The sequence below is a fragment of the Alligator sinensis genome, unplaced genomic scaffold, assembly GCF_000455745.1.
Source record: "Alligator sinensis unplaced genomic scaffold, ASM45574v1 scaffold736_1, whole genome shotgun sequence".
In the NCBI taxonomy this organism is placed as follows: domain Eukaryota; kingdom Metazoa; phylum Chordata; order Crocodylia; family Alligatoridae; genus Alligator; species Alligator sinensis.
In genome coordinates this window covers 662,281-679,988 of record NW_005842561.1, presented here as the reverse complement: position 1 = coordinate 679,988, position 17,708 = coordinate 662,281, and positions in this window count along the sequence as shown.

Below are 17,708 nucleotides of genomic sequence, written 5' to 3'. Positions count from 1 at the left end.
AGGGAAAGAAACACCAGATACCCAGAGGCTGGAAGATACAGCATATTCCCATGCTCTCCCAATATATCCTCTGCTTTAAGTTACCTAGTGGGGCTCAGGAATAATCTCTGACCATCTCATTCTACCTCTGTTCTAGTTGGTTTCGCTTGCACAGCTGTGGAAATATTAACATGGATGGATAGCCAGAACACTACTGAAGTCCTGAGATTTTGGCAGCACTGCAGAGACTGAGGACTTCCCCAAAACCCTGAATAAAGGCCAAAACCTGACTTGAGGAAAAGGGATAACAAAAGCCTGGGAAAGATGCAAACATGGCACATAGCCATCACAGGAGAGGCAGGAAAGGCAGCTAGAGATTGAAACAGTGTACATGAAAGAGTTAATTTATAAAGCTGGTGGATAGGGTGACAAAGCTGTACTGTTTCATCCCAGTGAGTCATATGCATCTCCTAGAGCTTCCATTTTATTTTTTCCTGCTTTGCACCTTTAAAGAATGACTACCGAATGCAATCAGATCTTGGCCAAATACAGCTGTATTATCACTGCCTTTCCCCCCCATGAGGGATCCTTTATCTCCAGGCATAACGTTTCCATTTTGCAGCACTATTACATTATGAGCCATTAACCACTCTGTTCCTTCCCTCTTTGTGGTAATAGCCTATTAATAGCATTTTTGGCTTTGTATTTCTGCTGATTAATGCTCCCCATTGCTTATGCTTGTTTATACTTACATGTCACCTCATTTATAGTCATCTGCCTCTTGACAGTTGATGGATCATTCTGCAAATCTGAACCATCTTGAACCCAAATATCATTCCCATTCCAGTATTTTCAGATGTCTGCTAAAACACAAAGTTGTACCAGTTTAGCCAAAATTAGAGCTATGCTTTACTGGGAATGCTTTACTGGTTTACTCCTACCAGCAAAGAGGTCCTTAAGCAGATGCAGCTGTACTGGCAAAGCTGCTTTTTGTACTGATTGTCACAGCAGGGTCCTTCAGGAGGGCCACGATCTCCCTACGGCCCCCTCTCCGTGCCAAGTCGGCCTAAGGGCACCCTCTTATTCTCGCCCACCACATCTTTGATGTTCAGTAAGTTTGGGAGGCTGCCTCAGGTCTCCTTGGGCACGGTTAGCAGGGACATCTGTCCCCGCGTGTTCCTGGACCCCCTGGGGGTCTCCCGGTATGATGGGTGCTTCCCAGGCACCCTAGCCTTATGGGCTACGTGTGGCTCCTACCAACCCCTAATACCACGCCCCAAGCCTCGCTGATGGGATAGACGCTGGTATACATACATACATACATACATACATACATACATACATACATACATACATACATACATACATACATACATACATACATACATACATACATACATACATACATACATACATACATACATACATACATACATACATACATACATACATACATACATACATACATACATACATACATACATACATACATACATACATACATACATACATACATACATAGCCTGTCTCTCGGGCCTCCTCTATGTACTCTCACCCACTCTTGGGCTGTCTGAGCCCACTTGGCCCCAGAATGGGGCAACATTACAGGGAGGCCCCTTCTCTATAGTGTCACCCCCTGTCTGGGGCCTTTACACTAGTGCCCCCTCCTGGGGCTCCACCTGCAATGTCACCCAAACTCGGGCTTGTAAAATACAGCCCCCCATCTGGGGCTCTCTGCACCCACTCTAGGGACTTCTCGGCAACGCCGCCCGATTCTCAGGCCCACCGCGCTGCTACCCCCTTCTCCCAGGGCCACTACCCACCTCTCACCGGGGCAACCGCAGCACTCTACCCTGCTCCGGGGTTTGTCGCAGCACTAGCCCTTCTTCAGAGGCTCACCGCACCCGCACTGGGCTTCCTAATAATATTGTCCCCTCGCTAGGGCTTGCTGTGCCCCTACTGGGCTTCCTCATAACACTGCCCCCTCTCTGGGGCTTGCTGTGCCCCTACTGGGGCTTCCTCATAACACTGCCCCCTCTCTGGGGCTTGCTGTGCCCCTACTGGGGCTTCTCAAAGCCACCCCTCTCCAGGGCTGGTGTCTATGCCCCGCAAGCTGCGCCCTCACTGGCGCTATGCCTTCACTGGCGCCGGGGTTCCCATACCACTGGGGTTCCCCCTGAGAATGCTGCGCCCTCACTGGCACTAGGGCCCAACCCCCTGTGGGTCCCTATGAGGCCTCCTCCAACCCCTATAGCCTCACCCAAACCACCAGTGTAATACCAAAGCCGAACAAACTCAAGCCTCCTGGCTATAACTCAAACATAAAGCCTCCTGGTGGAACCATGGTGCTCAAACCTCTCCGAGCTGCCATCCTTCACCCAGCTAGAGCAGTTCCTATGATTCTCACCTCCGAGCTCCTACCCCTCCAGCTGCTGGCAGGGAACTGCCAGTCTGGCCTCAGCCCTGGGCTTTATAAGGGCCAGGCCCTGCCTCCTACAGGCAGCTGGCGCTCCTTAGTTGCCCCGGCAACCTGCAGCTGTGCTCGTTACCCTGGCAACCACCAGCTGGGCTCCTTATGTCCTGCCAGGGCTCGCTCTCTCTCTCCCTGGCAGTTTCCACTCCCTAGGAGCAGAGCACTGAGGTGCCCTGCGACACTGATATAGAAAAATAACCTTCCCATAAGCAAAACTAGGCATACCAGGAAAAGCTCAGTTTTGCTGGTTTAACTGCATCTAGATTGGGATCCTCTGCCAACATGGCTATATCACCACTTTTCTTCCCTGCTTGACAGCTATGACAGCAGAAGCCTGTAGTGCAGACCCAGCCTCAGAGCAGTTTTAAAGCAGTTTAGTTAGGTCAGTGCAATTTTGTGTGTTGGCATAAATCAATTTAACCATAGCTTCCATGGACAAGATAACTAAGAAACTAGCTTTAAACCAATGGAAGTGTGTGCCCCTGAAGAGGTTCACACCTGTTGAATTACAAAGGTCTATGAACACATGCTCAGGACACACTTTTGTGGCTGCGGTAATCCTGCAGACATTTTGTCTTAGGAGTGACTTCAGGAGCCAAGAGGAACTCTCATACTCTAGAGCTTGAAATCAGTTAATCCCTTTCCTGAGATCTGTTATATTTTTCCATGTCATCAGTAAAAGCCCTTCTGGACCTCTGGGCTCTCCTCCTAGGAATCTGGCAATAATTCATGCAAGTCCTCTGTCCTCCATTCAGGACTTCACAGCCAACCTTCCAGGGGGACTCGTGTCTTCTCTCTAGCCCTGTCCCCTCCCTAGATTCCCATGGATTCACTCAGACACATGCCTCTCGCTCTCCTCTCAGACTCGCTAACCCCAGCATTTCTCAGAAGATTTCCTTTCCTGACTCAAGACTCTGCGTTATTCAATCCTCCCTGAGCTCCCTGTAGTGGCTCTAGGTGGTCCAGCAGGTGACGTAAAAGGGCAACCTGAGACTTCCCAGGTGAATCTAATAACACAAAATACCTGTCTGGGTAAGTGAAAAAGAAAAGAGTTTTTTCCTACTCACTGTTGATCCTACTCTAGATCTCAGGCCCCTGAAGGAAAAATGGCGTCTTTGTCCCTGATACTAATTCTTCCCCAACACAGTCTCCCTTAATTACAATGATTGTTTCAAGTATTTAGAATAATTTCCTTCCTTGGACACTAACTTCCCTTGCAAACCATTTCTTTTGGCCTTAAAGGGACAGTATTCTATAGCATGCTTTCTCACTAAAAGCCAAGGTCAGCTCAGTTGAAGAATCTGTCCAGAAGATGACCATAATTAAAAGGGAACCTCTGCTAATAAGTTGGAAGCCCTGGTAACTCTCTTAATGGTTGTGGTCTTGCTACTCACAAATGTAAACAAAGGTCTTATCAAAGAAAATGACCATCAACACCAAGCTACCTGTGTGTGTCCACACTCATATATGGTACTTCAAGGATTCCATGTGTTTTTACTTAGCAGCTGTGCTGCCAGGGTGTGCAGTGCATGTTGAGAAGACCCAGCTAGTGAAGGGATCATGGCAGCCAGCAAAAGGCATGGTAGAGTCTACAGAAACATTCTGTTGGGTACCAACAGAGGCCTTGCTACTCTTAATAAAGGGGAGCAAGGTTTACTGTCAAAAAGGAGTTTAAGTGTGGATACACTCAAAGTTTTCCACCAAAACTTTGTAGTGTAGGTTGGGCCTTAGTGTAAATGATCTTCAGAGCATCATTCATCCAGTTAGAAAACTGTTAATCTTTTGGATGGGTAAACAATGGTTCAAGTTGTCCAACACCTTCCTGGAACAGCTTCCTTGAGGCTATGCACTCCCTACAGAACTGAGAACATCTGTAATAATATTCAGGTTCCCTTGGGGTTTCTGATGACCAATATCTATATAGCATTGCTCAAGGCATCAGGATCCTGCTTAACTGAATCCATCTCTTTATTTCTTCCACTTGTAGCATTTTGCAAGTGATACTTCCTCTGGTGGGATCACCATTTCTTCATATATCTGCCTCTAGTGTTGAGGCTGAATTTCTGGTACATCTATAACTGCTTGAGTATATCCTGTAGCTCTGATTGTAAGACTCAAAAGCCTTCCACCAACTACATCAGTTTATCTGATTTGACTCTTTATTCTTGTTTATACCCATCCCTATTACCATAGTTTTTTCAACTGAAGTAAAAATCCCCTTCAACATGTCTAAGCTCCCAAACCCAAAAGAGCCCATGCCTGCGTCCTCACTTTGATTTGCTCCAAATTGACTCATCAGTGTCCTTGGCAGGAACTTTACAGTCATCTGGGCCCTACTACCATATTTACCTGAATATAAAATGACCCCTGAATTTAAGATGGCCCTCCAATAATTAGATTCTATTCATGGAAAATGTATGCATTTGTTATAATTTTCCATGTATAAAATCTAATTATTGGAGGATTGTCTTAGATTTGTCCCTCCTACCACTGCAGGTGATAGGAAGGGCAGCGTGCAGGTGGTACGTGGTAGAGCAGGCAGTGGGGGAGGAAGTAATGGAGTACAATGTGGGGGAGACATGCAGCTTGCTGTCTGCCATCTGCCCTCCCACCTCTCCCCACCCCTCCCCACCCCTCCCATCCTTGTGCTGTCCCCTGGTAGCCTCAGGTCCCTAACCCCCACTTCCCCTGTCCTCTCCTCTTCCATACTCCATGCCACTTCTGCCCACCACATCCTTGCCCCCTGTCATCCTCTTCCCTGTCTCCCCGCCCCCACCCCACCTGCACTTGCACCTTCACCTGCACCTCTCCCATACTTTTGCTCCAGCATGGGCAGGCTCCAACCCTGCTGCATCCTGGAGCACTGCATACAGCTCCAGCCCAGCCCCATAGCTGCAGCATAGAGCCAGAACTGCTGCTACAAGGTCAGGCTGTGGTCCTGCTCCATGCTCTAGGCTGCAGTGGGGATGGAGCCTGCCAGCACCAGAGCAAAAGTAAGAAGTAGGGCAGGGGATGGAGAAGAGAAGTGGCACAAGGACAGGAGACAGGGGGTGGCACAGGTCCAAGGCTGTAGAGGAGGAGCAGTGCGGGGTGCAGAGGTGGAGTCAGGGCAGGCAGCAGCTGTGGCTCTGGCTTCAACCCCAGAGTTGGGGCCAGAACCACAGCAGCTGCCTTTCCCCCACTGCCTCATACTTAATTTTAAAATGAGGGTTTTTCCCCCTTATGTTAAATGGGAGAAAAACTAATCTTTTAATGAAGTAGACACAGTATTTTGTGGAAGGGTATCTTTAACAATCTGAACATTGTTAGTTTTTTGGGGGCTCTGCACAGGCCGTACAGCCATTGTGTATACACAATATGCCTGTTTGTTCAGTCATTGCACTTTACTGGCCAAGCTCCTCATCTCCTCTTCTGATGGTCAAATCAACCTAATCGTGGGACCTCCATGACACACTGCTGCTGCTCTTCCTAATCAGTTTGGAAACAGGAACAGGGATTTCCACAGTCATGACCTCCCCTCAGTACCCCTTGGGCGCTGAAACGTAACTAAATTAAGGAAGGTGCTGAATGGTGTCAGTACTTCATCAGTCAGTCATCCCTTCTTGACAGGGTCCCATATCCTGACAGTAAGACCAGCTTATGGCTTGGCATGTTCCTGCAGGCATCTTGCCCCAATTTATCTCTTGTCTCCTGGAATAACATACTCACACTCCAGACCCTGAAACCAGTTTCTCCCTCTCCTAGAATCCAGTTGGGACATTTCACCAAGACAGGTTCTTCTGGTCTGCTGGAACCTCCTTCTAGGTTCAATCTCAGGACCCCAAAGTTCTCCTTTTAGGGACATCTATCCTCTATTTAGCACTGCCATCCAACACACAGAATCCCTCATATATAATCTTTCTCCTGTGTCTCACTCCTCAGCTTCACTCAGCAAACCTCCTACCTCTGATTCAGGCATCTAAGTTACCCATCTTTCCTCAGTTCCCTATAGGATTTGCAGATAGGTCACACGCAAGTCTATCTCATTACTTCCTTCCCAGGTATCTAATAACACAGCATACCCACCTAAGCTAGCTGAGAAAAAACAGAGCCTTCTTTATCCACTGTACAAAGTTTCTGGTCCTGGTTCCTTGAAGGGAAAATAGCCTGTACATCCATTACCTTCCTTGACCCAGAGACTAGCTGAGCCCCAAAACTGTCTTCCTTTGCCAGTGACTGTTTTATGCTTTTTTAAACAATGGGCCTTTCTCTGGCACATGGAAGAGAGTAACTGGTCTGGTGAATCACCATTTTCACCTTAAAAGGTTTGTATCACATTACAAGATGTTATATGCCAAAGGGCAAGACAGCAGACAATGGAGAGGTAGAATACAACCTGCAATAGCTGTTAGACAATGATGCAGAGGAAAGAAGAAAGAACCCCATTACATGGTCTATACATGTTAAGGGAATCTGGGAGACAGCACATGCATACACGGTCACCTCCCCCCTCAACCCTGTGTGCATGTGCACCCCCCAAACCTATGTGCATGAGCATGCACCCCCAACCCCACGCATGCACACACACACACATACACACAACCCCCCCAGTCCCCTCCCCCTGCAACTTCCAGGAGCTCTGATAGTGGGGTGGGGTGGGGTAGGACAGCATGGAGGCCTGTGGCCAGGCTCCATCCCCTGTGTGCAGCTAGAAGCTGTCCTCCCCACTGCTGCTGCCAGCTGCCTGGGACCACCATGCACAGCCCAGGCCTCAGCAACAATCACAGCAGTAAGGCATGAGGCTGCCGACAATGGGTGGCCATCCAGTCTTGCCCCTGCTCAGCTCTAGCCCTGGGTCCCCTGCCACCAGGCAGGAGAAGCGGTGCCCAACCCAGCCTGCCCCCACCCTCGTTTCCAGCTGCTGCCTGGGTACTGCAGGCAGCAGCAGCCTCAGCCTCACCCACTGCCTCTTCCTGCAGCAGCTGAATCCAGGAGTTTTGTTTCAATTTATACCAACTGGCCAGGATGCCAGGAGGGCCTGAGAAATCTGGGACTGTTCTGGCCAATCTGAGATGTATGGTCACGCTATACACAACTCTGTACAAGCTGTGTGAATGCAGTTGATATGTATTTTAAATAGTTCTTAAATGGCTTTCTAATATTTGGAGAGATTAAGGTCAGAAGGGTCTGTTATAAATAGTGTTCCACATTTACAGTTTTTACTGTATTTCACCAGTAAATTACTGGATTTTTTAAATTCAAGATATTCGGTTTTTACTGATTTACAACCATAGATTTCATAGACTTAGATTTCATAGACATTCAGGCTGGAAGGGACCGCGGAGGATCATCGAGTCCGGCCCCCTGCCCCAGGGGCAGGAAGTCAGCAGGGATCATAGGATCCCAGCAAGATAAGAATCCAAATGTGTCTTGAAGGTGTTCAAAGTGGGTGCTTGGACCACCTTTGGCAGCGGTCTATTCCAAACCTTGGGGGCTCAGACAGTGAAGAAGTTCTTCCTTATGGCCAGCCTGAATCAGTCATGGCGTAGTTTGTGACTGTTTGACCTTGTCATCCCTTGGGGCGCTCTGGTGAACAGACGTTCCCCCAGATCCTGATGAGCACCCCTGATAAACTTATAGGTGGCCACCAGATCACCCCTGAGCCTGCACTTTTCCAGGCCGAAGAGGCCCATGGCTCTCAGCCTCTCATCATAAAGTCTGTTTTCCTGACCTCTAATCATGTGCATGGCTCTCCTCTGCACCCTCTCAAGCTTCTCCACATTCTTTTTGAATTGTGGAGCCCAAAACTGGACGCAGTACTCCAGCTGCAGCCTCACCAAGGCCGAGTACAATGGGAGAATGACGTCCCGGGATTTACTTGAGAAGCATCTATGGATGCAAGCCAGCGTTTTGCTTGCTTTACTAGCTGCAGCATCGCATTGAAGGCTCATGTTCATCTTGAGGTCAATCATGAACCCCAAATCCCTTTCATCTGTAGTGCTAACCAGTGTAGCACTGCCGAGCCTATAAGCATGCTGCAGGTTTTTCCTCCCAAGGTGGAGAACCTTGCATTTTTCGATGTTGAACACCATCAAGTTCTCGTCCGCCCATTTCTTGAGCCTGTCAAGATCTGCCTGGATCACCTCCTGTCCTCAGGTGTGGATGCTTTACCCCAGAGTTTGGTGTCATCGGCAAACTTGGCCAGCCTGCTTCTGACACCAATGTCCACATCATTGATGAAGATGTTAAACAGTATAGGCCCTAGGACAGAGCCCTGAGGGACCCCACTGGTGACCGCGCATCATGATGATTGGATCCCGTCAACCACCATCCTCTGGGTCCTACCATGGAGCCAATTCCCCAGCCAGCAGATCATGGAGAGGTCGAGGCCACAGTTAGCCAGTTTTGCCAAGAGGTGATCATGGGACACCAGATCGAAGGCTTTTTTAAAGTCAAGATATATGACATCAATCTCTTCCCCCTTGTCCAGGTGATAGGTCACCTGGTCATAAAAGAAAATGAGATTGGTCAAGCAAGACCTACCCACAACAAACCCGCGCTGGGTATCTCTCAGTATATTGCCTTCAGCTAGTCTGTTAAGGATGGCCTCTTTGATAATCTTTTCCAAGACCTTCCCTGGGATAGAGGTCAGACCGATGGTCCTGTAGTTTGCCAGATCTACTTCCCTCCCTTTCTTGAAGGTAGTCATGACATTTGCCCTCTTCCAGTCTTCGGGCACTACATCAGAGCACCAGGAGCTCTCAAAGATCCATGCCAGGGGCTGAGCTGTGGTGCTTGCCAGCTCCTTGAGTACCCTTGGGTGTAAACTGTCAGGACCGGTTGACTTGAAGGTATCCAGCCTGTCAAGGTGTTCCTTCACAAGGTCAGCTTTGATGGAGGGCAGGGGATCTCCCTTACCTGGACCTCCCTGACCCACAGTGGGCAGGGGCATCCCATGGGACTGGTGAAAAACTGACACAAAGTATCCACGAGATGTCTGGGTAGTTACATTTTTCAATGTAAATCAGTAAAAACTGATCGGGGGTGGTGGTGGCAGCCACACGTGGAGCGGGGGGCAAGGGGAGTGATGGTAGCCATGCAGAGTCCGGGGGAGGGTGACTGGAGCTGCTGCCTGGGGGCACGGGGCTCTTGGCTCTGACACCTGGGTAGGGCAGGATGGGCTGCGGGAATCATTCCCGGGGCGGGCAGGTCCCAGCTGCATCTGGTGGCTCTGGCCGTGACCCTGCCTTGGGCTCTGGGAACTGTGAGCCCTGCTGGGGGGGCAGGCAGGAGAGCCCGGCCCCGCTCTCTGTGGTGGGCGCTGCAACCAGCTGCTCCGCATGGGCCTGCGGGGCTCCTGGCTCTGACCCCAGGAGGGGCCAGTGTTAGGGTCCGGTTTGGGTTTCCACCGCCCCCGGCGTCCGTCTGCATGCCACTCTCCCTTTCCCTCAGGCACCAGGGCAACCCGGCAGTAGGCTGCTGCAGCAGGGTAGGGTTGCAGTGCAGGCCGTCAGCCGCTCCCAGGGCTGCAGCAGGGAGCAAAGTGAGGGGAGCTGTCAGTGCGTGCGGGCTCGGGGGCTGCACCAGGCTCTTCCCAGGGGCTGCATGCCCCCAGATCTGCATGTAGGACAAGAGCAGGCTGCCACTGCTGGCTGGGGCTGGCAGCAGCACTGGGCTCTTCCCAGCGCTTGGGATGAGCAGCAGGGAAGAGCCCAGTGCTCTTGTCCCGTGTGCAGATCTGGGGGCACATGTTGCTGGGAAGAGCCCGGCACAGCTCCCAAGCCTACAGCCCTCCTGGGGGGCACATAACAGCAAGAGCCACACACCCCTGCGTTGCGCACCTACTGACAGCCCCCCTTGCTTTGCTCCCTGCTACAGCCGCAGGAGCGGCCGATGGGCTGCACCGCACCCCTCCCGCCACCCTTTCATTAGTCCCAGCCTTACTCCAGTCCCTCCCTCCCTTACCACCATGGGAACATATTATTATTTTTCCTGATTTAAACTGATTTTTTGTCTGTTCTTCTTTTTATCCTGATTTCAACCTGGTTTTTATGTTTGGAAGATAAACCCTGAAAAATTCCTGGAATTTTTTTTGAAAATAAAAACTGAAAATGCAGATCACTAATTATAATTGTCTAGTTGTCTCCCGCAATGTGTCAGCTGGAGACTGCATTGTCTGAGACTGGTCTCTGTTGGAGCCTACAAGAGAGCTCAACCCATTTTGAGGTTACAACATTAGTAATTACTCACAATTCATTAGCCATTTTTTTTTCCACAGGATATTTATACAGTATCTTTTTGACCCAACCTCTCTATACTTCAATGTGGTATTAAAGCTTTACTCAGAACAAGTGAAATTTCATCTACTAAACTTACAATTTTATAGAAATCACTGACAGGATGAATCCAAAAGATCTATACTTCTTCAGGATGCTTTCTAAAGTGGTTATACTAAGTATATACTATTCCTATTCCTTTCTTTTCACATTTTATTTACTTTTGAAAGAGAGTAATTTGTCCCTGGAGTGTTCCTTTTTGAAGAACCAGAGGTCCATTTGTACTACTTGCATCAGGTACCCTGCCTGTCTTCTATATTATATCCAACAAGACTATTATCTGTTCCTCCATTGTATTTCCCTATTCTTAAAACTTCTAAGTCCTCCTCCTGGGGCCCTGCTGATTATAACTTCAGTAACTCTTTACAATTTGATACATATTTTTTCCGCTGCTGTGATCTTAGCTAGTCACTTAAATCTGTAGAGTAGCATAAAACAAGTCATCACTCACTTATGTAGAAACATTTTGCATCTCACTTCACATACTGTGGATGCATTAAAAAAGTGAAGAATGTGACCCGTTTCTCTTAGGCCAGGTCTTTACCTACTACCTACAGCACACCTACATTTCAAATTTTACTAACCTAGCTACACTGGATAGAGGGTAAGCTCACACACCCTGGCTGACAGCTCTGCTACCAAAACCCCTACCCAGCTATGCCAACAGAAAAGGGCTTTTGCTAGTTATGCTTCTGATCATGTTCATAGGTAGCATGCCATAACTCTCAGAATACCCCTTTTTGCTGCATTATGCTGCACTTCGCAACTTCCTCAAACAAAAGAACAAAAGTCAGCAGAGTCTTTGGTTACCGTCCCTTTATGAAACTTAAGGATCTAAACTCAAAGCAGACAACATAAACCCAAACAAGACATAAGCAGGACAACTCTTTGGTTTCTGGAGCATCCCATACTGGCTTATAGTCAGCAAACCCATCTCTAATCCTCTTCTGGGATAGCTTAGCCACTTTAAGCTGGTTTCTACTCATTGTCTTTACTCATAGAGACAGTCCCAACTGGGCTTCTAAGGATCCTGATGTAACACCCAAAGCCTCACGCTGTTTTTAAGAAGAGAAGAGCCTCTCCTTAGATGTACTGCAAGCACAGGGTATGACAGAGCTGTCAGATCATCTTTAAGTGAATGTGAACAGCTTCTGTGATGTTGCTTTAGTTACTGCATGTTTTCTTCTAAAGCTGTGTTGTTGCCCACACAGCGCTGGTGCCACAGACTGTGGCTGCAGTGCAGATGAGGTCATAATGAAGAATAACTCTTCTAGTTTAAATTCAAGAACAGATGATGTTAGGAGGAATACCGGTCATCCTCCTCCTCATCTCACTACCCTAAATTCATATCATAATCACTACTTCACCTACTCTCAACCCTTTCCCTCCTCCCTCCCCAGAATGCTGCATCAATATCTGAATCCAGCAGATAAGATGATCTTTGGGGGGAAGTGAATTTCATGCTGAAAAGCGGGTGCAGAATCCCAATTCAGATTCAGCATTTAGATACCATTGTGATGGGCACTTCTGAAAGGTCTATATGGCAATGACAGTGAGACATTATGCTGGCCTTTGTTACTGGGCAAAGCAACTTTATAGTTATTTATTGTGGCTCGCAAAAAACACTGGACCATATCCTGCCAAATGCAGAGCCTCTCTAATATTCCACTGGTAGCTGGAGACACTCAACACCGATGAGGATGCCATCAAAGGATTGGGTCCTTTTGACTGCAAGTTCTATTTGTCACTGATTGTTTCCTCTGATCCACGGACCCCATGCCTTCATCATTTGTTATCTATATTATTTTCTCATGTAAACCTATTCTGATGTAACACAGAGCATAGCTCCTTTCAAATACTTCTTCCCTTCCTTTGCTCCAGTCTCTATGACAGATCTCCCAATGTCCCCATTCCAAGTGTAATACTAATCTTGCAATGCAAGAATGAGTCTGAATGACAAGAAACTTGAGCTCAGGCTGTTCTACTGGCTGTCCTACTTGGTCTATCCCACAGGCGGTAAGTGCCTACACTTGGTATATTCTCTGCTGAGGAATTTACTAGCTTTATCACCACAGGGAATCCCAGAAGATTCCTGGTCTGAGCTAAGCTAGCTCAACAAAATCTTTACCAAAAATAGTAGGCTACTTTTTTACAGTTGTCCATTTATCTCTACTGCCACTGAAAATGAGTGCTCCTTCATTTTCAAGCCCTTTTAACAAAAACCAAACAGTAAACTATTAAGGGCAATTAGAAATGGCTCAACAGAACAGTATTACTGTCAGAATCTTCTGCTAACATTGTAGCTAAATGAGGGACCATAATACAGTATATTGGCATAATTACTTGAAGAGTCTTCTCTCTATATCATCACTTCCTGCTCCCTTGATAAGCAATTATTTGTCTCCTTGTTTTGTTTGGCTCTGAGCTACTGTGTTTGGCCAACGGCAGACCTAATAGATGCTGAAAAAGTCAGAATGTCCCAGGGTTAAAATGTTGACTCCATTTTGTGTGCAGCTGGCAGGCACTGTAACCACTTCAGTGGAGGAGTCATAGCCCTGTGCAGCTGGAGAAAGCAGCTTGACCTTTTGTGTTGTTTCCTTTTCTGGTAGAGCTCTGACTTCCACTCTCTCTCTGTGTACCAGGCTGTATAGGATGGGAAGAGAATATTCTATGGCTAGGGAGAAATCCCACAGCTGTGAAAATCAGGTGCTGCTGGAATTAATTAGTAAATTCCATGTTTGTAGAAGGATAGCCATCTTACAGAAAGCCCTACATGCTTTGAAATCTCCTTGAGAGAATATGGCTCTCAAATGTCATCAGACTGTAAAGTCAGTGTGTCAGTGGTAAATGGTAAAAAAAGAAGTGTAAGTGCTTAGGGACATGTGTCAGTCCCCACAGAACGGGTATAGGCTATTGGATAAACAGTAGGTATACACAGAATTGGGATAGTTACCAACATGTCTTTATGCCATTACAGCCAATTAGGTAAATGACTGTAGTTTTAATCTTAATACGTGAACTAAAACAGATAAACAGTATCTTTTTAGAACTGCCTGCATGTGTATTTAGAGAGCTCTAAATGCATAATTATATGTGTTGGATGACACTATGGAAGCAGAGCTGGCTGAGCTTCGTCCAACTAAACATCATGGGCAGACCACACCCAGGCATGAGGACAAACTTCCTTATGCAGATGACATGGGACTGTTCTGAAGCCAACGTGAGTCACCCAGTGTGATTACCACTAAGCCTCATAACTGCAGTGGCTGGGGAGTTCCAGGAGGCTTTTAGTGTTAACAGACTATCTAATTTAAAAGTGTTTCTGCTTCATGACTGCCATACCTGGCTACCTGGAGTTCATCACTTCTTATCTGGATCAATTAATATTACCATGTAAGGCAAAGTCATGCTTTGGATTGTGCAGGGTGATGAGGGAATAATAACTATACCACCTGCCTTATGAACCACCATGCCTGTACAGGTCAGGGCAGCTCAGGAAACTGATGCTCTCTTCAAGTTACTCCCTAGTATGTAATGCTGATCATAGCATGTGACTGAGATCTGATTTGGTCCCAAACTCACTCCTTCAGGATTGCTGAGAATGAGCAATGTATTACCAATGTCTTCATTAGCTACCAGTCATGGGAGCATTGGCTGCTGCTCTGATGAGCTCTGGCTTCCCATAGGACAGGAAGATCATACTCACAAGACAGGATGGAGCTTTACCATTTAGAGGCCAATCTAAAGTCCACTGAAATGAATGGAAAAACTCACACTTACCTGAATGGGCTTTGCATCAGGTCCTTAGAGATCAACATTACATCTTCAGAGCCAATGCACACTGCAGTCCTCAGCATATTCCCGCTACCTATTTTTATTTCTTTCTTGTACTTTTCTCTAGTATACTCTAGCTGGGGTCATGAAAGATGTTTTCTGTGAGGTCTCTGCTAGCACCCAGACAATCTTGGTCTAGCATCCTAGGAACAATGATCAAATATTAGATATGCTCTTACAACATGGTAAGAAATGTACAGTAGTTACAATACTGAAGATTACAAGTTCTTCATGGCAAGAACTGAGTTTTGCTCTATGTGCTATAAGGTGCCTAGCACAATTTTGGACCTTTGCACAATAATGTCAGAAATCTTGTCATTTTACAGAAAAAAATTGAGGATCTTTTCCATTCCACTTTCTTTGGTCCTCTGACTCGCTCACAGACTCACATATGTTGAGGTAATTTGCAAGTGTGCCTGTGTTTAGGTTGCCAATGACTCCATCAGTTGACTGATTTCTTAGTTCTTTCCCCTTGGAATTTTCAGAGCAAAGCTTATTGCTGCTGATGTCTTGCCAATTAATTTCTCATATATTTCCTTTCAAATCTGAATTGAATTACTGAGCATATGTAATGTGGTATGGTGAAAAAAAGATGCAGATAAAAGCTGACACAAACCAGAACGCTCTCTCGGCTGCTGCAAAGCCAATAGAATTTATTGTTAAATGTCAGGTAGATGCAGAAAGCAAAGACAGATCCAAATAAGTTTCTTGAAAATGAACTTAGACCATTAAATGCTTCAGATTTTAAAATTATTTACCCTGTAGACATTAAAATCCATCCTATGCTTATCAGTTGTGCTGAACCATCAGCTACAGTGAAAACACTGAAGATCTAGAAAAGTGCTGAGCAATGCTGGAACCATCAGCCCAGCAAGAGCAGAAAAGAAAATTGTCCCCTTGGGAGCACTGTCCATGAATAATATTGTCTACTGTCTTTGCTAGCTAGGAAATTCAGCCTCATCCTAGAGAATAAGTAACCTGTTCTCAGTGATACACACCTTTTTCACTTCCCATCTGTATTACAGTATTGCAACGTATGTGGGCATAAAGCTATCAGCAGTTAGAAAACTCCAGCTAATACAGTACACTGAAGAATATCTCCATGGCAACAGAAGCACAAGCACAAACATATCTGCTTTTCTCTACCCTGGCTTCCCACAGAAAACCAAATCAAGATTAAGGTCTTGGTCATTATCTTCATGGTGCTTAATGGCATGGACCCAGGGCATCTAGAAGGTCAACTAATGCACTGGGATGAGGACAGTGAACTGCAGCGCTGCTCCTCTGGCAGAATGGAGCTGTCCAACACAAGGTGAAATTTGCCTGTATTGGACACAGAGCTTTTCTGGGGGTGGCCCAAGACTGTGCAACTCAACCCCAGAAGACTTAAGACCAGGCTCCTCTCTGCCATTTTTTCCAGACATAAGGATGTGACCAAGCCATCTTCAACTTCTGTCTTTTTAAAGAGAAGATGCCTCAGTGATTATATGTAGTTAAGTCTGCACAACACAGTCACTGTCTGCTCTCACCCCTCAGAAGATTAGGGTATCCTGGTCCTCACAAATCTCACCCACCATGACTTTGGTGTAATACAGATTAGCGAGGGGATATTTCCTCCAGGGATTATCCCATCTTCTCAAGAGGGGGAACCCATGTGAGCTACTCATCTCTGATACTGCCGGCTGTGTCAGATACTGGGTTTTAGGAGCCAAACTGGGAGTTCTTCCAACCCCTACACCCTTGCCTCAACCTCCATGTGGATATTGCTTCCAGATCCTCAGCCTTTATCAAATAGTCACAGTCACTTCACCTTGCATAAGGTCTCACATGCACCCGACTCTGGTTGAAGGTGCTGGATATGCCGCTGTCTGTGTTCCCCCGTGGTTCAACTGCTGGGGCTTCTTAAGGAGTCCAGCTGATCCCCGCTGACAATCTGGTTCCGGCTCTGCTGCACAGCTGTAGGTCATGCTCCCTGCAGGGTCAATAACTGTGCTTGCAGCAGCCAGCTTGCCACTCATCATCAGAGGAGATGTGCCTGGCCGGCTCTGCCCCCACACAAGAGTCTGGCTTGTGCCAGAAAGCATCCCTGCACCTGGTTCCCAGCCAGGCCATTCTCTCCAGTGTAGCCAGAAGTGAGATCCAGCTCTGATCTGGGCAGCCCTGTTCCTGGGGCCCCATGCCATCCCAGGGGGCCCCAGCGCCCTTACAGGGGAGGGGGAGGGTGCACACTGGATTCTTTTCTTTCCACCCCCAGCCACTCTGTAACAAAGGCACACTGCTTTGATGCTTCCTTCAGTAATAAAGACATACTACACTCATGAACTATTAAACATCGAAATCCTGAAAGTCCTCATCACAACAAAATTACACTGCTCAAAAATCTTTCCCCTTGGGAAGAGAATGAACTGCACATGGCTGTATTAGTTACACCAAGCACTGCACTATTTGAAAGTGGTCAGGTCCTATAGGGATGACTCTGTCATAAGTACTTTTATGGAAGAACACAAATATCAGAACAAGCTCCAGGGACTCCCGTGAACGTCAGCAGCAGTGTTTTCTTAGCAGTAAGAGAAGCAACAAGCAGACAGAGCTGTAAGTAACAGAGTTTTTTTACACCTAGGGAGAGGCCAGTAGTACTTGCCAAGGTTCTTCTGTCCATTTATCAGCAGTCAGCCTCTGGTCAGCATTCCTGTGTCTCTAGTTTTTGCCGTCTAGTTTATCTTGAAACCTGATTTTTTTCCCTCAATTCCACTTACCTCACTACACCCAGGAGGGCAGATTTACTATTTGAGTAAGGAAAAAATGAATAAAGAAGGGAAAAGTACACAGAAGAGGCTGGAGGAGATGCAAAGAAGAGAGAATGCAAAAGCAGGGGAAAAAGTGATGGCATTAAGGCAACAGAAATAAAACATATGTCAAAAAGGCAGGAGAAGAGACTTATGAAAAGCGGTGGGAGCCCTTGACTGGTCCTCCCCCTCACCATTCCAGTAAAATGCATTTGGCATGCTTTGCCATATACAGCATCAGCCCCATGAAAGCTTCACATTGTTACGGTGATTTATATCAAAGCTATAGTACAAGAAAAATTTCCTTTCTACTTATGTATT